The sequence below is a fragment of the Megalobrama amblycephala genome, linkage group LG2 (assembly GCF_018812025.1).
Source record: "Megalobrama amblycephala isolate DHTTF-2021 linkage group LG2, ASM1881202v1, whole genome shotgun sequence".
Lineage (NCBI taxonomy): Eukaryota > Metazoa > Chordata > Actinopteri > Cypriniformes > Xenocyprididae > Megalobrama > Megalobrama amblycephala.
Genome location: NC_063045.1, coordinates 12,424,555 through 12,450,584, shown reverse-complemented (window position 1 = coordinate 12,450,584; position 26,030 = coordinate 12,424,555). Strand labels below are relative to the sequence as shown.

General features: G+C 38.9%; 1 long non-coding RNA gene across 4 annotated transcripts in view; it reads right to left on the bottom strand.

The window, feature by feature from the left end:
* Positions 1-26,030, bottom strand: part of LOC125263660 — a 106,083-nt gene that overhangs the window by 26,286 nt on the left and 53,767 nt on the right. For 3 of the 4 annotated variants that reach the window (XR_007183868.1, XR_007183866.1, XR_007183865.1), the window contains exons 3-5: positions 21,857-22,080; positions 20,408-20,535; positions 4,479-4,573 (exon numbers count right to left, since the gene is read on the bottom strand). This is a non-coding gene — a long non-coding RNA (uncharacterized LOC125263660). Of the gene's footprint in view, positions 1-4,478; positions 4,574-6,212; positions 10,508-20,407; positions 20,536-21,856; positions 22,081-26,030 lie in introns of those variants that run through there. The other variant, XR_007183867.1, reaches the window with a different exon arrangement.

Below are 26,030 nucleotides of genomic sequence, written 5' to 3'. Positions count from 1 at the left end.
GAGAACACGCAACCAAGGGAGTGAGGCCATGTTGGGCTGCTTCAGAAAAGAGGAATTGTTGTAGTAGAGTGTTGTTGCCATGCCGTCTTTTTATGCTGGACTGCTTCACAAATGAAGGTCAATTCAGCGCTGGATTTGCACAAAAGATTAACATGACGGCACATGCTAGTCAATGAGTTGAATCAACTCCACAGCAACTACATAAATTTATCCACTAACCATTCAGAAACGTCCAGTTTCATTCTAAAAGTTGTAACTTCTTCCTGAGTCTCTCCATCAGTGTCCGACTCTGGTTTGAACAGTGTAAGGCTGAACACCGTTACTGACAATCCTCATTTTGGCTGCGTGAGATTCTCCAGCTTTTTTGTCGTTGAGTAACCAAAGCGTGAACTGTTAAAGCTCTGCCCTCTTCTGGAAAGGGGGCCGGGAGCAGCAGCTCATTTGCATTTAAAGGGAAACACAAAAACAGCGTGTTTTTTTAATATCTTGTAAAAGGGGCATTATAGGTCCCCTTTAAATATTAACATAAATTGCCCAACAATAAGAAAATTAATTAACATGATATGGGCTGAATAGAACATAAAATGCTAATTGTGAGTTTAAAATAAGAAATAAAATCCTATTGTGAAATACAGTCATAACTGGCAGAAATAAAGTTGCAATTTTAAAATATAAAGATTGTGAAATATTGCAATTATGAGAAACAAGTTCCCAACTGTTTGGCAAACGGCAAGATAAAAAGTCACATTGTGAAATATAGTCACAATTACCAGAAATAAAGTTGCAAGTGTGAGACAAAGTGACATATGACATATAGTCGCAGTTGCAAGATAGTCACATTATGAAAAAAAAAGAAATACAGTTGCAACTGTGAGATGCTAAGTCACATTGAGAGATGTAAGTCTGGTTTCACAGACAGGGCTTAGATTAAGCCAGGATTAGGCCTTAAGTAGCTTTTATAAATGTGACTGAGAAAAAAAAATTACTGGTGTGCATCTTAAGACAAAACAATGGCACTGACATATTTTAAAGGCACAATATGTAAGATTTTTGGATTAAAATTTCCAAAAACCCCAAGAACCATGTTTTGCTGACTTGTGTACTTACATTATCCTAAATGTTTCCAAGAATGTTTAAATCCAGAGAAATAAGCCATTTTAACCAGGATACGGACCATGTCCGTGCGTCGCCTATCAATGACATCATACCCGCGTTACCCTCGGTTTCCAGTTTTATTTTGTAGAACCATGGAAACACCAAAGACGCTTTAATATATAATGTGTTTTATTAGACAGGTGAGCAACTGTTTGGATACATTCATCAACAGAAAACTAATCATGTTATATAGCTCAACACTGTAAGTCTTATTGTTTAAATCTCGTTTTTTTTTTGTTTTTTTTTACAGCGAGTACCGTGTTTTGCCATGCCTAATATCGATCTAACTTACTGCAGTGTGCAACAAATGTCTCATAGCCGCTGAGCGAACACAGAGTAGCATTATAAAAACTTTCAACAAACAAATGTATCTAATATGATGAACAGCGCTGCCTTACCCCACATACGCTTGACCGGAAGAAGGGGAAGCAGCTACTACGTGTGTCGCATTCGTCTCTCATTAGCAGTCCGATTTCTGCCCGAGTCCTGTCAGCTAAAACAGCTCAAACATGTATTTTAGTCTGAGACTAGGTTTAAACCTTGTCTGTGAAACCGGGGGATCAAGAAACAATTACAATTGCAAAAAGTTGCAATAACCTATTTTTTATCCTCTTTTCAAGTGATCCCAAATTTAATGTAGTCTGGGTAATATTTTCTTTAACCTTGCATAGTCTCTGTGAGTCAACACTGTGATACATTGTGATTCGGTGTGCATTTGTGCGTGATTGTTACTACTGTTGCAGTGGCCTCAGCGGGATGTCTGCCTCTCAATCTGTCTGTCTCATATAATTGTTGATGTTTAATTCGGTTAAACTCAGGACAAAGAAACCGCCGATCCTTTCTGCTCTTTCGCTCTGTCATTATTCTCGTCCATTTTTTTACGTTCTTTTTGCCGTCTAATTGGTGGACGGCGGCGCGGCTTAATGGAGGCAGACTCTGCTGAAAGCTTTTCACCGCTCACCCAATTAATCTTCTTCTCTCTTTCCCTCAAACACACATTCAAAAGTTTTCTCTCTGTTCTTTGTAACACACAAGGTTAACTTGGGTGATTTCTCACAAACCCTCTCACGATACCCGTGGCGAATATTTATGGATTGTATATCACCGCTAAATAAAAGAAAAAAAATTATACGAAAATTAAGTGTATTTTTAGGAGCATTACGATTTTTGCCATTATTTTCATGGCATTTACAGTATGAGTTTTATGGCTTTTAATCCATGTTTGTTAGTTTTGAGGCTAATCTACAAACTATTGTATACACTTAAATGCTGTAAAAAAAATAATCCTCATTACCAAAATGCAAAATATTAGTAATTATCATTGCCATAATGAAAAAAAATAGTGATATATTATTTAAATTACAAAGTTTTTATACATCATGGTAATATTTTTTATACTGAATTTATTGTGTCAATTTTCCTGCTGAAAATAAACAAAGAGATAGAAAAGATAGTTTCCTGGTCTTAGCTGGTTTAAACTGGTTGCTTTTGTTAATAGGTCTTTTTATAATAATAATAATAATAATAATAATAATATATATATATATATATATATATATATATATATATATATATACAGTGTTGGGGAAAGTTACTTTTAAATGTAATGCATTACAATATTGCGTTACTCCCTAAAAAAGTAACTAATTGCGTTACTTCGTTACTTTTTATGAAAAGTCATGCATTACATTACTTTTTTTCTCATTTTTCTCACCTGGGCTTGCTTGTTTGTTTTTTAATAACAACAAAAAAGTTCTATTTTTGGCAAAAAGGCCCTTTTACACCAAAAGTCAAATGAATAAGCCTCAGGCTGAAGGAAATACATTCACCTGTACAGTATAGGGCGCAGCTCAAACAAACCTTTCAGCTGTGCTGCCATTCTGGATTAAAGAAAAATAGGATACAGGAGAAGGAAGTTCTAGTTCTTATTTCTAAATCTAATCTAAAGTATTTTTTGCTTATTAGTATGGTTGAATTAGGTATATTGAAGGTCAGCAGCAAAGACACTGGTTTATAATTGAGATTAAATTCATAAAGTATACTTGTGTAATTTAATATAGTTTATTATTACAGGTTTGCAAAAACCTGAGATTGCATTTCACTGTTTTTATTCATTTTGAGGAATACTGAATGTTTTTGTGCACATGAGATGAGTAAATACATGTTCACATTTAGTCTAAAACTACAGTAACCATCATGCTTACACAACGCACACAACATCTTTGCACTTTTTTTCACCTCAATATGGGGACAGGAGATCTGTCAGTCAATAAATGTGAAAAAAGTAACTTGCGTTACTTATTTGAAAAAGTAACTTAGATATTTTGTTGTAAATTGAAAAAGTAATGCGTTACTTTACTAGTTACTTGAAAAAGTAATCTGATTACGTAACTCAAGTTACTTGTAATGCGTTACCCCCAACACTGTGTGTATATATATATATATATATATATATATATATATATATATATATATATATATATATATATATATATATATAAAACCTCTAAAGACAAAATGCCTACTTTTGTTGATAAAAAGACACCTTACATTTAACGTGTACCACGATTGAAAACAAATAAAAATGAAACTCAGAAACTTAGAAATCCAGATGCATTACGGTAATGAAAATGTTATTCATTTTCATGAAAATAATTTAATCTCAATGGTTCTAAAAACAGCGTTCGTTATCTTACAACAAAAACAATTTCTGAGTCGGACATGTTTGGTGAGATTCGCTCTCTTTGTGTTTCTATGTTGTTTTTCTTCTATGTTCAACCTCACACACACACGGTATAACAGATAGCTGTGCGTTTTATAAACGGAGGCCTCCTGCAGTCTCAGCTCTGCACAGACGCTGACAAATAGATGCCTTTCTTGAAAAGCTGCATGGAACGTGTGTGTGTGTGTGTGTTTATGTGTGTGTGTTTGCTGCAGTGAGGTGTGGAGAGGGAGGGAGAGAGGTGCTGGAGAGCTAGAGTGGGCCGTAATGGGTGTAATTTGAGTTAGAGGGAGAGAGTGAGAAAGAGAGAGAGAGAAAATAAAGAGCGTAACGATTAGGAGAGGAAGACGGGGTTAGCACGAGAATGAGAAATAGAAAAATGGCAGAGCGCAAAAGCTTCTGAGAGCTTCGGCAAGAACGAAATGAGAGCAACATAGAGGGAGAGAGATAAAGTGAAAATTTAAAGCTGAAGCCTTTCCATGCTACAAATAGTAAGATTTTAAACAAGTTTCCCAAACACAGCAAATGAAACAAATATCTTGATGACATCATCCTGCACTACTCAGAATTTTGTCCAATCAAACGGTTTTCAAGCACCAACCTCACAAACTTTGCTGAATCCAGCGACTTGCACAGTAGCGCTCATTATATCAGCCCGGCAACATGAAAGAAGGGTCGTTTTTCAACTTCGAGCACCTAAAAGGAAAAAAAATGAATTAAATTTTTAACACGTCTTTATCATTTATATTCACTACGTTTTAAATACCTTTTATGTATATATCTTGTTTTTTTTTACTCTTGTTGGGTGATAATGACTTATCTTAAATCTTAAAATAAAAACATTCATAAAGCTCTTTAAAAATTTTTTTATTTATTTATTAATGTCAAGTGTTAATTAATTTTAAGTGATGAGTTTGAGGTATGTAAATTAATAAAAACATTTTTTAATATTTTTTACCTAATTTTTGTCCATCAATTCCATTCAAGCTGTAATCTATTTAAAGGGTTAGTTCACCCAAAAATGAAAATTCTGTCATTAATTACTCGACCTCATGTCGTTCCACACCCGAAAGACCTTCGTTCCTCTTCGGAACACAAATTAAGATATTTTTGATGAAATCCGATGGCTCAGTGAGGCCTCCATTAGCAGCAAGACAATTAACACTTTCAGATGCTCAGAAAGCTACTAAATATTTAAAACAGTTCATGTGACTACAGTGGTTCGGAGCGCGTATCAAACTGCCAAACTCATGCCCCCCAATGGTGAACCATTGAAATTTCGAAACGTTTCGAAACACTTATGACTTTTGATTTCATTTACTAAAATCGCGATACTTTGGCAATTTGATACGCGATCCGAACCACTGATTTGAAACAAAAGATTCGTGAAGCTTCATGAAGCAGTGTTTCAAATTCGTCCATCACTAGATATTGTTAAAGTTGTTTTGTTTTTTTGCCACACAAAAAGTATTCTCGTCGCTTCATAATATTAAGGTTGAACCACTGTCGTCACATGAACTGTTTTAAATACGTCTTTAGTAGCTTTCTGGGCATCTTAAAGTGTTAATGATCTCGCTGGCAATGGAGGCCTCACTGAGCCATCGGATTTCATCAAAAATATCTTAATTTGTGTTCCGAAGAGGAACGAAGGTCTTTCGGGTGTGGAACGACATGAGGGTGAGTAATTAATGACAGAAATTTCATTTTTGGGTGAACTAACCCTTTAATTGTAATATAATGTCAAATTATGCAAAAATTGTGAATATATTATTTAATTGTGTGCATTTAGGAGGATACACAAAATGCTAGTTCAGAAAGTCAACAAAGTCAGCCATTTTTTATTCCAAAAACACTCAAAATGTCATTTGCATCACAAAATGTTATTAAACAAATGGATGGAAATGACAGAAAGAAATTACGAAATGATTCTCCTGTGAGGCATGTGTATTCTCTGATGGATAAATTAAACCAACTAGTGAAGTGTGTTTAGTTTCTAAATGTCCACAGGGCCAAAAGTACCCAAAGTTCAAGAAACACCCATAAATGTGACCATGCAGTCTCAAACATTTGTGTGTTTTGCTGGTAAAATGTCTCTAATTAAGTTTTTTAAGACACTCACAAGATTTTTGGAAAATTGGTGCCACTTAAACTTATTCACACATTTTCGCTTTATATTTTCCATGTAACAGTGAAAAGATACACAATGAATGCTTTTGAGGTAAAACATGGAAGACATTCACAAGACCAACGCAACAAGGACTCGCTTGGCTTTTCTACAAGCACATGCACGTGTGTGTGTGTGATGAGGTTGTGCTTTCCAATGTGTGGTATTAACCTGATAACGTGTCTGGTCCGTCCCCAAGGCAACGGAGGCAACTCCCCCCACCATCCGCATCCCCACAGCAACAGACGCTGCTGTCCCTTTCCATCACCGGCATGCTGACCTTTACAGTGACCTGCCCCGGGACCGCCAGAGAGAGAGACAGATCGACAGAGAGAGAGACGGGCTACACACCTGCTGCCTTCAAAGCTGCGGTGATGCACGAGTGTGTGCGCCAGCTGCATTTGTGTGTACATGAAAAGAAACCCGATCGGAGATTCACATCAAACAGGACTGCCAGAGAGCTGACCAAACACACACACCGAGTAAATCTCCCAGACGCTTATGATTTCTCTCTTCTCTGCTGCACACTCCATTTCTCTTTGTCTGCTCGAGGTTAACGCTTTTATACTGTTGTGAGCAGTTTGTTTGGTTTCTGTGTGTGTGTGTGGGCAATGAAATATCTCAGACGGCACACCCAGAGTGTTAACCGAAAACTTTAGTCATTTTTAACTAAATAAAAAAGAGGACTCTAGTCTATTACGATTCGCCATGTTTGTACAGAAAATTAGGCTAATAGGGATTAGACGTATATAAAAGTGGAGAAAATAAAGTCGTGAGGGAGGATTTGGCGAGCAAGCCGTGAGATTCCAAGTGTAGTCCGGTGGAATAATTCATTAGATTTTGACCAGAAACTGGGTGACCAGATTGCAAGACCGCAGAATAAAAAGAAAAAGCCAGAAAGCTTCAACATAGCTTGGTAAGACTAAAAAAGCTCTTGCTACTGAAGCTATTGTGATGTCAATGTCACATTAAAAACATCTAGCATTACAACAAACAACATGCATTTCAAAAATATTTACAAACCAATCTATCAAACTGATTTGTGTCGCAACCTGAAAATCATTCTCCAACCGCCTTATGAATATTGCAAAATGTGGCAAGCAGGACGAGGCTGACGGCCATGAGAACAGTGCGAGGCCGGTGGCGTGATTGATAATGAGCGTCACCTGCGCGCCACACCGGTCTCGTATATCTCACGGAGGAGCTCTGAAGCATAAAAGGAGGAGCGACGACAGTGAAGGACAAGAGAGGACCAGGCCTGGACTATTTATGTTGTGTTTTTACTTTCATTTTTAGTTTGTTTATTTTATAGGATTAAAGTGTTTGAAACATTCGCCAGTTCCAGCCTCCTTCTTCACTGAACTACTAACTTCGTTACACTAGTGCAAACCCAGGAGGAAAGAGGAACGCGCTCTCTAATAGCCCTCGCCACAGTGAGGAATCAGCGGTGGCATCGAGCATGACTGGGCAGAGTCGGCCGCCATGGGCGCTCGAGGCGGTGGGCTGGAGTGAGTTGCCAGGGGGACGCATGAACTCGCTGCTGGCCGCCTGGGTTGTGGAGGGGCGGCTGCCGTCTGTGAGGGAGCGGAGGAGTCATCGCCAATTGCCAAGGCCGGAGTCTACTGCTGTCTGCCATGATGGGGAGGAGCAGCAAACGGGGGACTCCTCCCGAACTCAGAGGAGCCGTCACCATTCACCAGGCGAAGGAGGAGTGTCGAGCCATCCACCGAGGGCTATCCAGTGCCGCCGCCAGGCATCGTGGACAAGTTCACCCAGCTGGTGGAGGACCGGATGGCCTTGCGTTTTGGGAACCGGACCAAGAATTTTCCTTTCTCCCCTCTCTCGTCTCTTTCGCTCCTGATGCTTCCATCTCCTTTTCTCTCGCTTCATCTGTCCTTACCCCCAGGAGCTGCGGCCACCGTGACGGGTCCCCCTAGAGGGTGGGAGGGGGTAGTAGAGCGCAGTCTCGAGGGTACCTGCAAGGGACGATGGGGGTATGTGGCAAGCAGGACGAGGCTGAGAACTGTGCAAGGCCGGTGGTGTGATTGATAATGAGCGTTACCTGCAGTGCCGCTCCGGTCTCGTATCTCACGGAGGAGCTCGGAAGCATAAAAGGAGGAGCGACGACAGCTTTGCTTTCGTTTTGTGTTTGTTTATTTTATAGGATTAAAGTGTTTGAAACGTTCGCCAGTTCCCGCCTCCTTCTTCCCTGAACTACTAACTTCGTTACACAAACAAAAAAGGCAAGAATTTTTTTAAAACTGCAAGATCTAATCTAATTGGCTGGCTTTACACCAGGGTTATTATAGTTAACTAAGGGTATGTTTACACAACAACAATGTAATAAAAAGTTTTGACTTCAATGGAAATGGTTCATTGCAAGGGTGTGAAGGAAAACTTGCTGCGTCCAAAATCAATTACTTCTCTACTATATAGCATGCGAAAAACAGTACACCAAAAGAGTAGTATGTCTGAATACATAATATTCGAAAAACAGTAGATGAAAAGTTCCTGCATGACGTAGTACTTCCGGTGAGATTCCGGCGACGCAACTGATGCTGGTAGGTCACGTGACAGTAGCAACATGGTGGATGAGGTACGTCCAGATTACACACATTTATACTACATAGAACATACTTTTTTAATGGTCACGAAGTAAGTTCAAATTTAAATGTAGTACCTACTAAGACAGTAGTTTTGGATGCACCGGAAGCATGCATCTTAAAATTTAGAAAATTGCGCACACCAATGGGAATCATAGAGGGGTTCAACCTGACCCGGGTCTCAAAACACATCTCATCCTTCTGTCAGAGCTTTCTCCAGTGCCTAACTCCACTAATATGCCACTGCACAGGGAGAGAGAGCTATTATTCCTGGCTGCCTCATTTCCAAGTCCAATTTCTAAGAACGGAGCGATTGAGTGACGCCAACTGAAAGGCCCTTCACCTCCTCTCCCTCCCTCCTCTTCCTCTCTGCCGCAGGAAGTCGGGTGTGTAGAGAGCATCCTGCAGTCGATAGGGGTATCGATCCCACTTGGGTTTGGTAAAGTGATAGATAAAGAAACGAGTGGAGTGACAGAGCGAGGAGAATCATTTAACCCCGCTGGGGGAGCGAAGGAGGGACGGTAATGACAGCGTTTTCCGGAGGGCTTATCTTCGCAGAAAGAGAGAGTGAACGCAAACACCGCCATGCACAGAAGAGAGGGAAGAAAAGAGATAAGGAGAGAGAGAAGGAGAGCGACGTGCCTCATTTTCTAAGAAGTGATTTGAATAATGAGGAAGTGTAATTTTCTCTTTTTCTCGTCTGTGGTCGTGGGTCTCTAATTGCTCGGGCTGAATGTAGAGTGGGCTTGTCTGTGATCTGGCTCTCCTGTACTCACATAATCGCACACGTTTTTCCCCTGTCGTGTTTTTTCCCTGCTTCTTTATGCCTTTTTCTCTCTTGTGGTCTTTGTACCTTCTCTTTCCTTACATTTTCTGCCTCACCCCTCAAATTTCAAAGCCTGGCGGCCCATTTCAGACTTACCCGTCTCTCTACACTCGTAGAAGAAAAGGTAGAACCTTCTGTAAGGTGCTTCATATATAGAACATTTTAGGAGTTCCCAACATTTTAAGGATGTTATTCCTTTTGTTTTTAATTTACTCACTTTTAATTTTAACTAAATTTTATGAATACACAGCTTGTAAACATACTTTAGCACTAGAAAATTGAATATAAAAGAATTGTAATAACCCAATAAATGTGAAAGTATTATGTTTCATTTAAGACATTTCTCCTAATATAGAACCTTTTTGGCATAAAGGGTTCTTTTAAAATTCTTTCTTTTAGAACCCCATTAAACCTTTTTTCTAAGAGTGTATTTTTCTGTCTAGCTCTTTTCCTCAATCAAACTCTCATTGAAGAAAAATCTGACTATGTGTTTATGACCAGTATTGGTGAAACTACATTCAAACTAACTTCCTGCATAAAAATACACAACATACAATTAATTAGTATGATGAAAACAAAAGTAAAGATATGGTAGTTACTGTAAAACACTATGGTGAATGTTAGAAATTACACATAAAAGTCCCCCTATTATGCTTTTTCAGATATTACCTTTCATGTACTCTGTTATAAAGCTGTTTTGTGAAAGTAAAAGGTCTGCAAAGTTTCAAAGATCAAAGTGTAGACAAATTAAGTTATTGTCTCCCAAAAGAAAGAACCGATTCTGAACTGCTGAAACGAGTCGTCAGTAATTCCAGTCGTACTTCCTGCACTAACCTATGTGGTTGGTAACAAATTTGTATAATGCCAGTCTATGGACTTCATTAGTTGCCTGTGAACAACGACGTCATCTTTACTGTTCAGTCACTGTGTATCTAGTGCTGAGGAAGATCCAGAGCTGAAATTCAGATATGGTAATGGACGTTTATTTTCTGACATGCACTGTAAGCGGTAGACCAATCACAACAGACTGGGTCATCTGACCAATCAGAGCAGTGTAGGCTCTTGGAAAGGAGGGGTTTAGAGAGACTGAATTCTTTATCGAACCATTTCAGACACTGTGAGAAAAGAGGTGATGCTACAACATATATAATGAGAAAATTAAAGTGTTTTTTGGATGCATGTAAACCTGATGTAGGAGACTCCAAAACAAAATTAGGAGCCTTTACAATAACTTAATAGGGGCACATTAAAACATAATGAAGGAGAAAACAACAACAAAATGTTCCTGTTAACTTAAACCTTTTCTTGTCTATAGTAACGTCTAGACAATTATGTACATGTAAATGTGCATTTATGTTGGTGGGAAGCAAATTCAAGGTGGCAGAAGTTCTTCATGGAAACAATACAGCCAGAATGTGAATGTACATATTTCACCCATTTATGTTCATCAATGAACCTTCAAACAATATAAACACAGAGACAGGTAATGTTTGCATTCACCTCTGATTTGCTGTGAATCGAAAGCCAAACCATGTGCTCAAATTACTTAATATGTGTGTGTGTGGATGTATACACCTCTTTGAATTGAGGTGTGTGTGTCCAGGCCATGGAGTGCTACTCCTGAGTGGCAAATACAATAATTGTACGTTACGCTGGAGCAAAGCAATCAGACATGAATGAAGAAATTAATTGGCCGATCTCTGGAGTCTAAAATAGAGTCCCTCCCTCCCCGACACGCACACACATACACACTCTAATCAGCCGTGGCTGACAGCCCCTCCCTGTGAGCGCTAGCGGGCAGAGGATCAGAGAGGGGCATTATGGGAGATGAAAGAGGTGCGCCGGCCGCTGCAGAGGTTGCCGGGGTGTGTTACGCACCATGAACTTGCTGGGCAAGAGCAGACAGAACTACCACACACGCACACACACACACACAGAGAGAGAGAGAGAGAGAGAGAGAGAGAGAGAGAACCCCAGTGTTCTTGACTCAATTTTAAAGAACCCTTTAGGCCAAAAAGGTTCTATATAAAAAGAAATGTCTTAAATGATAGCATGTTTAATGGGTTATTTAATTTTTTCTGAGTGATAAAGTATGTTTACGAGCTGTTTAAGTTGTAAAATTTTATTAAAATTGTAAAAAAAGATTAAAACAAATTAATTAAAACTATATATAAAACTACATCTATATAATGATCCCAAAATGGAACCTCTAAAAGGTTCTATATATGAAACGTCTGACAGAACCCTTTAAGTTTCTATAGGTTTACATTTCTAGCTTTCTTGTATATAGTTGTTTATGGTACTAAATGCATAACAGAGAAACAGAAAAAAATAGTGGATTGGATAAAAACTAAAACGACTGGTTAAAAGGTAAATTTATAAATGTACAAATAAGAAATGTAAACAATATGCATCACCTTTTGTTTATCATACATAAACGCTTCAAAAAGAACTGCAACACAAAATATGTATACGTATATATTTTCATACACAGGAAGCACTTGCTACAAATGAACTTACAGTAACTTTGTTGAATATAGTACAACAATACAACAGAAAATACAAACCCGATTCCAAAAAAGTTGGGACACTGTACAAATTGTGAATAAAAAAGGAATGCAATAATTTACAAATCTCATAAACTTATATTTTATTCACAATAGAATATAGATAACATATCAAATTTTGAAAGTGAGACATTTTGAAATGTCATGCCAAATTTTGGCTCATTTTGGATTCATGAGAGCTACACATTCCAAAAAAGTTGGGACAGGTAGCAATAAGAGGCTGGAAAAGTTAAATGTACATATAAGGAACAGCTGGAGGACCAATTTGCAACTTATTAGGTCAATTGGCAACATGATTGGGTATAAAAAGAGCCTCTCACAGTGGCAGTGTCTCTCAGAAGTCAAGATGGACAGAGGATCACCAATTCCCCCAATGCTGCAGCAAAAAATAGTGGAGCAATATCAGAAAGGAGTTTTTCAGAGAAAAACTGCAAAGAGTTTGAAGTTATCATCATCTACAGTGCATGATGTCATCCAAAGATTCAGAGAATCTGGAACAATCTCTGTGCGTAAGGGTCAAGGCCGGAAAACCATACTGGATGCCCGTGATCTTCGGGTCCTTAGATGGCACTGCATCACTTACAGGAATGCTACTGTAATGGAAATCACAACATGGGCTCAGGAATACTTCCAGAAAACATTGTCGGTGAACACAATCCACCGTGCCATTCGCCGTTGCCAGCTAAAACTCCATAGGTCAAAAAAGAAGCCATATCTAAACATGATCCAGAAGCGCAGGCGTTTTCTCTGGGCCAAGGCTCATTTAAAATGGACTGTGGCAAAGTCGAAAACTGTTCTGTGGTCAGAAAATCTAAATTTGAAGTTCTTTTTGGAAAACTGGGACACCATGTCATCCGGACTAAAGAGGACAAGGACAACCCAAGTTGTTATCAGCGCTCAGTTCAGAAGCCTGCATCTCTGATGGTATGGGGTTGTATGAGTGCGTGTGGCATGGGCAGCTTACACATCTGGAAAGGCACCATCAATGCTGAAAGGTATATCCAAGTTCTAGAACAACATATGCTCCCATCTAGATGTCATCTCTTTCAGGGAAGACCTTGCATTTTCCAACATGACAATGCCAGACCACATACTGCATCAATTACACCATCATGGCTGCGTAGAAGTCGGATCCGGGTCCCGAAATCGCCAGCCTGCAGTCCAGATCTTTCACCCTTAGAAAACATTTGGCGCATCATAAAGAGGAAGATGCGACAAAGAAGACCTAAGACAGCTGAGCAACTAGAAGCCTGTATTAGACAAGAATGGGACAACATTCCTATTCCTAAACTTGAGCAAATTGTCTCCTCAGTCCCCAGACGTTTGCAGACTGTTATAAAAAGAAGAGGGGATGCCACACAGTGGTAAACATGGCCTTGTCCCAACTTTTTTGAGATGTGTTGATGCCATGAAATTTAAAATCAACTGATTTTTCCCTTAAAATGATACATTTTCTCAGTTTAAACATTTGATATGTCATCTATGTTGTATTCTGAATAAAATATTGAAATTTGAAACTTCCACATAATTGCATTCTGTTTTTATTCACAATTTGTACAGTGTCACAACTTTTTTGGAATTGGGTTTGTATGTAAAAATATATTAAATGTCTAAATGAAACTTCTACATGAATAAAGGTACTTTACACATCAAAGATGTACTAAAAACAGAAAATATTTTTTTTTGCATTTTTAAAGAAAAGTTTCACATAAAGATGACACCACTGTCAAAATGATCACTGTTCACATGGATCAATGAAAATGACTAAAGCGCTGTATTATGCATGCCAGGCCTGTAGTTGGCAATGTCACTTTGTAAGAAACACTGAATACAAATAATCAGGATGGTGAAAGCATGAAGTCACCGTTTTACATGTGTTTTTGACAAGGAAATAACTAAATAAACAAGGAAAAACTAAATAAAAGTGATCTGTCATACGGGGCTATTTTGCCTGCGTGACGTGTCGCCCCCCCCCCCACATTAATAGTAAATGTGCAGATATTGTGAATTAATTTAATAAACATAGTAATCTAGCTTTTTTGGTAGCCTTCAGTAAATTAACTTCTCTAAGAAAATGATTCATAAAACATCAGTTGACCATATGTTTACTTTCAATTTCATATTTCTATATTTATAAAAATAAATAAATGAATAAAAATCAAGATATAGTTCACCCCAAATGAATCATTTGCTCATCCTCATGGTCCAAAAGTTTGTGTAATAAATTCTATGTTGAATCAAATAAAATATTTCTTTCTGAATCTACTTTTTGTAATGTCTATTTGATGCTTTACACAATAATGACTTCAAATTATCTTTTGGGGATCATTTCTCAGCCAAATTTGATGCATGATAAATTTGCGATTAATTAATCGCCACATCATGTAATTAATTAGATTAAAAATGTTTATCGCTTCCCAGCCCTAGAATAAATATAAATTGTAAAAATTAAGTGCTAGCTACATATAAACTTGGAGTAATATTATTTTGTTAAATTATTGTATATAATACATACTGCTACAAAATAAACTGCTTTGGTGTCCGTTAAACAAATAAGGGTACATTTAAAAAAGAAACGTAAATATAATATACATCTGGTTTTATGTTTATCGTACACAAATTAACATAACAGTCACGCCCTCTCAGACAGGTAATTTCCTATATGACGGTTGAAGAGTTTAAGCCCCTGTGTGGCAGCGCGATGACTCATATTCAATTTTCCTTCTAATTGCCCCAACTACCGCCCCAACCCCCTTCCCCTCCATCTACGCCGCATTACCGTTGGCGTAACCAGACTGTTTAATGAACGTACCTTCTCCCCTGGGGCATGTGCGTGTGTGTGTGTGTGTGTGCGCGTGGCTCTCGGAGGCGGTATTCAGAGGTGAAGGGGTCATACAAATGGTTTGTGTTTCTTGCGACGTGGGGCTTGTCTTTGACAGGCCGCTCACTCATGCATACCAAATGCACGCACATGCTGACTGATAATCTCAGCCGTGTGATGTGGGAAAGACACTTTGCGACTTTAAACGCAGATCTGAGGCCAGGTGTTCCGTGCACGGTATAAACACTTTTGTGATTCCGAGCTTTCATCCTAGACACAAAGAGAGAGAGAGACAGCGGGGGGTATGCGCAGGAAGGAGGATGGACAGGAATGGCAGGGAGAACGAGGAGGAAAACACGAGAGGAAGAGAGAACAGAATCCGCATGTCGAAGGAAAGAAACGCCTGCGGATCGCATTGTCTGCTGCGCTGAAATTACCGGCTCTGCCTCTCTCAAAAACATCCCAGCGGGAAACCGCTCTTAGTCTGGAAGAGAGAGAAAGACACAGGGAAAGTACAAGAAAAAAGCACTTCCTTTCCCTGAAAGAACATTTTTAAAAGAGCATTTGCGTGACTTCATTAGTTTGTAGCGCAACAAGGAGGAACGTTTTGCATTTGTTTATGGGATAAACAAGAGAGAGAGACCTTTCCAAATGTTTAGCACGCACGAACACGGAATCTCAATTAGCAAGAGCGTCTCTCGCGCCGAACGAGACGGCAGGCCCTCTGCACGTGCCGAATCGATCAATTAATTAGCCAGCGGTGTGCGGATACGCCGGAGGTCTTCAATCAAACGCACACACATGCGGGGGCAAAAAAAACTGCGTGCAGGGAAACAGACGAACTGGCAATCTCCCTCTCTCTCTCGTTCCTGTCTGTACGGCACAAGGGCCCCCTGGACGGCATATTATTCATCCGACAGAAAAGTGAGAGAGCGAGAGAGAGCGCATGCAATAAAAGCACGTCCTCGCAGGCGCACGCTGACTCAGGAGCTGCATATATCAAAATAAGAGGAAAAAGTGGAATTATCCGGTGTGCTGCGGAGAACGTGGAAGGAATACAAATACCACACGCACGCACGCACACGCTCAATCTTGGTTCTTCTCACAGACTGATTTCCGTCTCTCTCTCTGTGGCGGTCTCGGCGCAGAGCGGTTTCCTCTTTAGAAACAGACTGTGGGCAATTTCCTGCACTGATTAGTCAGATTACATGCATTAGACAAGTGAAGTATTTAAATCGCAATAAAATAACAGGAAAAGAGGCCTGAGACTCAGGGAGATCACCACACACTGTCTCTCGCTCGCGCTCTCTGTGATGCGATACACACACACACACACGCATGGTGGAAAATTAATTCAGGCACTGAAGGGAAGTGCTGTCTGTGAATACTAATGCCAGCGTGCTGAAAGACCCCGGCAGCGCTGCGCTCACACACACACAACTTGCGTCGCTCTATATGTGTGTGTGCGTGTGAGCGCGCACGTGTTGGACAGGTGAATTGTGGGTGTCTGTGCACATTAGACAGGTAAAGTGTGTGTGAGAGACAGGGAACTTTGTCTATGTTGGACAGGTGAATTGCAGAGTGTGTGAATGACAGGTAAAGTGTCTATATGTTATGTATCGGACAGCTTTTACGTCCATATAGGAGACAAGTTGTATAAATGTGTATGTTTTTGTTAGATGCATGAAGTATTTGTTTTTGTATATTAGAAATGTGAAATGTGTGTATGTGTCCTCACATTACTCAAATGTGTTTAACACTTTAAAAAAAAAGGTTTCAAAAGAGGGTTTTCTCACAGACGCCATAGAAGAACTATTTTTGGTTCTACAAAGAACCTTTCAGTTTAGAACTCTTAAAAGAACCATTTTTTCTTAATTTAAAGAACATTTTAATGGAATGAAAAGGTTCCATGGATGTTAAAGGTTCTTTATAGATGCCAATAAAGAACCTTTTAAGAGTGAAGTAAAGTGCACGCGAGTGCGTTAGACAGGTGAAATGTGTGTGCGCGAGTACTGTAGAAAGGTGTGTATGTGTGTGTCTGCGTTTTGCTCTTAACTGCTCTTTAATATCCTCCGTCTCGTGCTTCCTAACGAGCCTCTAACGATCCGCGCGTCATTATGGCTCCGCTCTTCCGTTCCCGTTAATGTTTACCGGCCACACACACACACACGAGCGCTGCGCGGCTCATCTGCATGCTAAAGGTCACGCGGCTGCTGCAGTAATTGGCCTCTGTCGCTCGGAGCGACGGCGACGGAACAAACGAATGTCAGATATTCATGCCGCGCGCGGGAGTCGGCCATCTTACTGCTGTTTGTTTTCGCGGTTGTCGGGTCGTTAGCTGGCGTATGACTACACACAGCAGAGGACGCATAGAGGGAGAGAGAATTGTGACGCAACTTGCACTTAAAATAATTCATATCTTCACTAGGCCTATATAAAAACAACTTTTATCATAGATCTGCTCAGGGGTGGATTGTAAAGCTTGACATTATTCCATGATAATTGCATTGCATGCAGAGTTTTATGTGTGAACTGCTCTCAGAAAAATCAAATTTGAGAAATATTCAGGGAGAATTACTTAGAAGAGTTTGCAATGGAAACCATAGTTTGAAATAACATGCAACATATTGATAATCATACTGTAAAAATATAGAATGAGATCTTTAAGTAGCCTTAGTAGCTGTCAGTATAATTTAGGTGGTGGCAAATAATGTAAAATGCTTTGCAGACATCCCACCTCTCCCAGAAGTTCTGGTCAGTGGATCTCTGATGTCCACAAATGACAATATTCTGGAAATCAAGCGAGTGTGGGAGAAGTCCTGTTTCTACTTGGTATTAAGATTTTTTTTGGGTGATCCGACCACAAGTGGTTAGCCAAGACACATTACACCATAACATGCGTTTCAAATGTACGGAGCCCCTAAAGGGACGTGGTGGTGGAAAAAAAATTAGGAAGGAAGGAAATTTTAAGTGCTGGTGCAAAAAAAAATTTGGGATGGGAGGAAATTTTTTTTTCAAATCTTTTGCGTTCGCTCGCAAAACTTTTGCGTTCCCCCAAGAAACTTTGTGTTCCCTCGCAAAACTTTTGTGTTCCCACGCAAAGATGTTTGCGCTTCCTCGCAAAGTTATAATCGTTCCCTTGCTGTGAGCTCGGACAAACACTTCATCTTTAATGTCCCGCTGGCTGACAGTAGTGTTTCAGTTAGTAACATACGTTAATAATGCACACAAATAATGCGCAGCTCTTAGAGTTTGAACTTATTGGACTCAAATATAAAGAAATGCAGTCAGTGCTTATGTCAAGCAATTCAGTAAAGCTGGCAATATATTCACAGATTCGAGCTTCCCGGATTAATAACTCGTGAGCTAAACGTTAAAACACAAATGCAGCTACTTCCAATCATAGTAACCTAGACAACAAGCTACAACAACCCAATTTTCCTCAAATATGCTTTATAATAAATTGGTCTCTATGAGCAGGCGGCGGCGGAGATACATGTCTGAAGGGACCGTCTGAAAAGTGCAAAACCCAAAACCCTTTTGCTCATTTTATATTATGAAAAATACTCAATAACTTCACTGTAACACACTGTACTGTCACCAAATTCAGTTCATACTCCTGCTGGTTAGGTACTACAACACTTAAAGGTGCTAAAGAGGATGTTTTGTTTTATACATTTTTGCAATATTACTTGAAACTGTCTTTACTAACTGATAAAAGACTATTTATTAGGTGCATTGAAAGGAATAATATTAATATACATCATCTGTGCATGAGGTAGGGCCTTAAAAACATCAGCCAATCGTTTACGCGATCATCGCGTAAACGATTGGCCCTCTGGCTTGTCAATCACTGCCGTGACGTTCCTTGTGAGAGACGAGCGCGGCTGTGCGCTCCAGTAACTTTCCACACTCGACAGGCGCCGCGTGCAATGTTTTTGTCAGGAGACAGGAGTAACAACTGCAGATTATGAGTCACCTGCGGTGAGTCCGACATAATGAATCCACTAACACAACACAGCGAATGCCGGTGGTAAACACTCGAGTGTTTACGAGTTTTGGGAGGCGTTCCTTCGAAGGAGGGGGGTTGTTCTTACACATGCGCTCATTTCAAAAACTCAGTAACAGTCTTTGGTTTCTCAGTCGACGAAAAGATCCTCTTTAGCACCTTTAATGCAAATATCTTTGCAAGGGAACGCAAAGTTTCTCAGGGGAAGGCAAAAGTTTTGCGAGGGAAAAGATTTGAAAAAAAAATCCAATTTTATTTCCACCAGCACTTAAAATTTCCTTCCTTCCTAATTTTTTTTCCCACCACACGTCCCTTTAGGGGCTCCGTACAAATGCGCCTCCTGTGATCACTTGTGTTGGAATTTGTTGAGAATCCCCACTTACTTCATGAGACTCTAGCCTACATCACTTTCGCTTTCTGTGGAAAAATACTATTAAATGAACAAACTCATGATACACGGCTTATGCAATATAATATATAATCTGATTCAGGTAAAGTGGGCAACCTTTAACCTTCAGTAATTATATTCAAATGCATTAAATAAACTGACATTCATTGATTATTTTATAGCTGACATGTATAATCTACTTTTTAGAAAACAGAAGCGAGTGTGTCATTAGGAAATTCAAGACAAGAAATGGAAGAAATAAAACAAAGAGCATAAAAGTGAGACGATTCATTAAGTTCAATATGTGGAGTGAAGAAAGGATGAGAGGAGCAAAATGTAGATGCAGAATATACTATTTTAAAATACGGACACAATTTAAGTTAATTTAAAGTGTTTAGAGAAAACATAGAAAAAAAAATGATTTACAATATGGTTACCATTTTAAATGTTCCTCATTCAATTTTTGTTAGTCCATTTGTTGTTGCATGTGTTGTAGTCCCATTTTTAATATGTTGTAGAATTCATTTTCATCCATATTCTGATTTGTGAATATACTGATATTCCAATTTAATCAAATTTAATGTCAACACAACATTTTCTTTCAGTTGTTTTGAATTTTACACATGCATTGAGTGAACTGATAAATTTTACTCATAGCCTAGGCTATATGCTTTTAGGTTGGTTAAATATGTTGTTGAATATGTTTGTTAATAAATCATGTGTTTTAATTAATATACAGGATAATTTTTGATAAATCATGGATGGCTCACTTTACCAGACCAGTTGGCCCACTTTACCTGAAAAGAAATTTGTCAGAAGAGCATGACCTCAAAATGTTTATTGGTATATACCTCGCAAATAACACATTATATCAACTGTATTCAAATTGAAATATTATAGCAGGACCCTAAAGTTAACAAAAGTAATAAATAAAAGAAAAGAAAAAAACATCTATGTATCTAAATTATGTTTAACAAAAAGTGGCCCACTTTACTTACATTCACCCAGGGACATAATCTATGAGGTTAGATTTGAGTCAGAAGTATTAAATGTAACTTTTCAGGTATCAAGCATGAATTTAAAATTATGTGCTTTAAGGACATACATGGGAAATGACACTGTCATTTGGGACAAATGTGTAGAAATATTTACCAAGAATTTCAGACGGGGGTGTCCAGTTGTGCTTTCGTAAATCCAATTATCTGTATTCTCTCTGTCATTGGTCGAAACTGATAGCCCTGCCCCAAACACACACCGATGCCACTTTTCAGGGAATCAACCTACAAATGATTAGGAGAAAAGTATATTAATAACAGAACTACACATTTAACCTTGAGTGTTTTGGTCCTTTTCAGTGATCAGCATTTACAAATGAGCTGCCAGTTTTTCCATTTATTCCACTTTAAAATATTTAATTCTGAATTGCTGTAAAACATTACACTGCAATAATGTAATAAATAGGTAGGTATACTATGTGTGTGTGTGTGTGTGAGAGAGAGATAGTGTGCACGTTTTTGTGACATCAGGACACAAATTTGTATAATGATATGGGTATGACATAGGTATTACAAGAAGAGGGTGACTTATGATGACATTACCCCATGTCCCCATTTTTCAAAAGGCTTAGAAATCGTACAGAATGAGTTTTTTTTTTGAGAAAGTAAAAATGTGCACAGTTTCCTGTGATGGGTATGTTTAGGTGTAGGGTTGGTGTAGGGCAATAGAAAATACGGTTTGTACAGTATAAAAACAATTACACCAATGGAATGTCCCCACAATTCACAAAAACAAACGTGTGTGTGTGTGTGTGTGTGTGTGTGTGTGTGTGTGTGTGTGTGTGTGTGTGTGTGTGTGTGTGAGAGAGAGAGAGAGAGAGAGAGAGAGAGTGAGTGTGTGTGTGTGTGTGAACTCACAGGTGATTCAGCGGAGTTGTACGTAACTAGCGCTCTCTTATCTACAGAGAGGCCACATTTCCACCAGTAAATCTTAATTATTGAGACTCAGTTACCAGGTCTTCTACACATCTTCCACGAAGCATTACAAACTGTCAGAAAGGCTTCTTGCGAACGCAGTGAAGAATCTACAACTCGCGTTATGAGTATGCAGTCACTACTCTGATTTTAAACGAAAGTTGTACAGTCATTTCAATCTAAAGGGATTTTTACACTTTTTTGGTATAAGTAATAAGTATGAAATCACAACCACATATCCACAATAATTACTAAACTGAAGGCTGACACGGTGATCCAAATCTTCAGATTTAGGAGAGTGTATGACATGAAAACAAAAACAATCAAATGATTTTGGAATGCACTGCCCAACAATAATCTATACACCAGCCCTTGAGATGCCACACAAATCCAGCAAAATGAAGACCAGCCCATATATCCTTCAAAATCCTCCACATTTTCCCCCTCAGACTCGAGGAATTGAGAAGATGATCCCAAGATGATTGAGATCAGGAGACATTACTCATCCTTACTCATGAACCGCATGATTTGAAGCTTTCCGACAAGCGTCACAAAGTGATGACCTCATGTAGAAGGTAAAATTATGAACTCTGACAGCGTTTAATCAGCTCCAGCAAGATGCTGTCATTACCTGGGACTGTGGCTGAATACAAGCAGTGAATGACCTCGTTGAGTTCCATAGAGGTCAACTTTTTGTCTGTTTAGTCAATAATGGGCAGGATCATGATGGTGTCAAGGGTTGAGTTGATGGCAGCACATTCTCTGTTGTCCAGAAGAGAATGACATTGCCAAGGCCGCCTTGTAACCGATATCTGCTAAATCCTATCACTGGACCAGCAGTTGGCACAGACCTTCCTAGACAGGATGATAATGCATTTCATTATATTAACAATTACTCATTTAGCACACACTTATCCACAGTGATTTACAAATTAGAATAATGTAAGCCAGTCAGTCAAATATAAACCAATATATATTTCCCATTTCGATAAAAAAATGTGCTAAATTTGCAAGCAAAAAATTGGTAAAATCTCAAAAAAAATCTGAAGTAGATTGGTAAATATCTGCTGTATATTTCTGGTAAATCTGAAGTAAACTCTGAAGACTGCACTAAACATCTTTGAGGTGAACTCTGGGGTAAAATCTGAAGTAAAAGTTGAGTTGAACTTTGTTGTAAATGGAGTTAATTTCCATGGTAAAAAAAAAAAAAAAAAAAACTCATAGTACAGTATGCACTAATCTGAGGTGAACTGCAGGGTACATTTTATCCAGTTTGAAAACTTTAAAACATCCATTATGATTTTTTTTGCAAACATCTTAATGGATGTCTTTCTTCAGAACATGAAATAAGAGGAAACATTCTCCAGTCCAGGGTCTTACAAAATACACAAAATCTTTTTTTATCCTATCATGGTTTTAAATCCAAAATATCTAGAAATTGGAGTCTACACTGTATAAATAAATAAATAAATAAATAAATGATAAAAAAATAATGAATAATGTACTGGCAGAAAGTTACCAGGACATTATCCAGTAATTTTACAGACATTTACGTTAACCCTAAAACACAACGCAACGAAGTTCAAAATTCGAAATACGGGTAAAACACCTGTAAAAAATCAAATCAATACAATACATTGTGCCCTACTTTTACGGATTTTTAAAGTGTATTTTACAACTGAAAAGACCACTAGACATTCAAACTATAGATATAAATTACATAATAAAACTGTACATTGTGTCAGAGAATGCTGGAAGTGCACTGATGTCATTGGGGATGGTGTGTGTCAAAAAAAATGGCAATCCTGCTTTAACGAGCTTGAGTATTTAAAGTCGAAATGAAGTTACGATAGTCTTTTCTTCCCTATTGCCATGTATAATGGCTTGTTCGAGGATGGGGCAACCCGTCATTCATATGCACGGCAATGGCAAACCACAACAATCCGATCGATTCCCGATGAACATAATCAAGTCCCGTCCTACATTTTTTCTTGTTTGAGAAGCCGTTAGGGGCCATTCACACAGAACGCGTTTTTTTTATTCCAACGCGCTACTTTTCCATTGTAAACACGTTAGACAGACCTGTATGACCGTTGCGCTCCCGTCTCTCACATGACACGGCATTCTAAAAACGCGGCGCTCAAGTTAAAATCAGTTCAACTTTTAAAAAACACTTTTTCCGCATTCCGCTGCCCGAGTCTCGCATTCTTCAAAGCAAAAACGCGTTCTGTGTGAATGGCCCCTAACGGCTTCTCAAACAAGAAAAAATGTAGGACGGGACTTGATTATGTTCATCGGGAATTGATTGGATTGCTGTGGTTTGCCATTGCCGTGGATATGAGTGACAGGTTGCCCCATCCTCGTGCCGAAGATTATTCGGGCACATTATTTTTTTTTAAATGATGTGCACAGATAAATACAGAGCCCCGGACATGACATGCAGGAAAAAAATAGTAGGCTAAATCGTGCACACGATTTACTATTTCGTTCCTTCGATTTTCTAAAACGTGCGCGCGATTTACTATTTTATTACTGCGATTTAGTAAATCGAGGGAACGAAATTGTAAATCGTGCGCACGATTTAATTTTTTTTCTTGCATGTCATGTGTGGGGCTCCGTAGATGAATAATTTATACTGCCCTACAAAGCAAAAAGGCAGTAACTATGCAGAGTGCAGAACTGAGAAAAATGACTTAAAAGTTATCCTGTCATCCAGCCTAAGTAGTTGTAGGTAGATTATTGGACATGTTGCTGTTATGTTACTCCAAAACGACACACATTTCAGATAAGATGTTTTGTCACATAACAAAGGATGCCTTGAATGTCATGAAAATGACAATAACTAATTTTTGATCAAAAATGCAGTTACTGCCTTTTTGCTTTGTAGGGCAGTATAGGCCTAATAAATATTCCAAAAAATATGAATTGTCAATTTTGATTTCATGGTGACTTTAAAACGGTATAGACTGGAGCATAAACATAAACAGAAAAAAAACTGGTGTGGGCGCTAATATAGTTATCGATTTTCGGTGTGAGCTGTGAACGGGCCTTACGTGTGTTTCCCATTTGTTTTTACTTGAAATTCATAACAATAAGTGGAAAAACAACATGAAATTTTCTAAAAGTGGGTGTCTGTTTTTGTCTTTTTGTGCTGTTTACACACACACACACGAAGTGGGCTGATGTTTCTGTGACTCGAGGGAGTATATGTTCCTCTCCTTCTGCAGGTGAACTGCACATAAACTCTCTCTCTCTCTCTCTCTCTTCATCTCACCATGCTCCTCCTCGTGAAACCATCCAACCTGTCCACGAGTTTCCTCCGTCCGTGTCTCTCGTGTGTCTGTTTCTACGGTCCTTTTTTTCCTCTCCGTTGCTCTCGCCTGACAGCCTGTCTCCCTCCCTCTCTCCCCTCTTCCGCACTCTACTTCCCTCTCCGGCTTGCGGCAGTCTTTCATTCCGCTAACTGCCTCCCTCTCTCCCTCTCCCTCTGACTGATACGAGGCCGACAGGGTAAGTGTGACGTACATTGGCAGTGTTCGCAGGCTGCCTCACATACACACACGCACGTTGAGCGTGACGTGCGCTGGCAGAATTTGCAGCCTGCCTCACCGCTTATCAGAGCTGTCAATCACGGGCTGGTGACAGCGCCTGGCAGGCAGCGCCACGGGGAGCCCGACACGCAAATACACACACAAACGCTTGTTCCCAGCTGATCAACGCTAGCGCTTCCCCTACAGACGCAGACACGCATATATGTGCGCACTGTAACGTACATAAAACTCTTAGTATTTGCATAACGAGAGGCGCTTTTTAATAAACACACCCTGCATGCTCATGTATAACATTTGTCTTGGATGGAAAAAAAGAAATATATGCTGTAAATAATATATTATAAGTAATCATATAGATTTATAATACATAAATGAATTCATAATGAATAATAATAAAAATACATTTATAATTTATAACAATATATAATTCAATTAATAAACAATTACATTAAGTAATATGTTAATCTATTATAATAATATTCTGATATAATATATCTAATAAATGAGTTACATAAATTAAAATGCTTTCTCAAGGTAAACCTGTTTGGTAATAATCATTATTTGACCAACTCCATTTCCCTCTTCGTCTTTAAGGTTATGATCATTTCTATTAGTTTAGAACGAGTACACTAATCTCTGTGGTAATCAGCAGCATGGCATAAACGTGGTCCACAGAAAATAGAAAGACATTAGAAAAATATTCTTTCGGAAGTCTGATGAATGTGTGGTTTTGTGAGGTACTTTTGGTCTGGCTGGTAAACGCGAGTAGGAAAACAGACAGACATAAACACGTTTTCGTGCCGCTGCATGCATGTTCTGCCAGAGAAAACCTGGAGTAAACAAAGGTACTTGGGCAAACAAATTCCGAAGTCTCAGCAGCTCCGCTTAAGCTGAAACACACTTTTACTTGAAAAGGTCTCGGGCGAAAGTCTTTCTGCTATGCTTTAGCTTAATGGGTTTCAATGGACAACGTACTTTGTTTTGACAGTTCCTCTGTCAAACTTTGGAATCGTTTGGGAAAACTAAAGAGTGAAAGCCCAGGCCTGCCATACCCTGAAAGAAAACCCTTTGTGCATATGGATGTCTTAGGAGTTGAAACCATGTGCTTGCTTCAGAGACAACGATCAAAAAGTTTCCTTTCGTATATAAAGCAAATGTTTTTTCTATTAAATAAGCCACTTGAGTGATTTTACCATTGTTTAAGGTTAATCACACACAGCTTTTAATGTCTTAATATTTTAGAAATAATAGCAA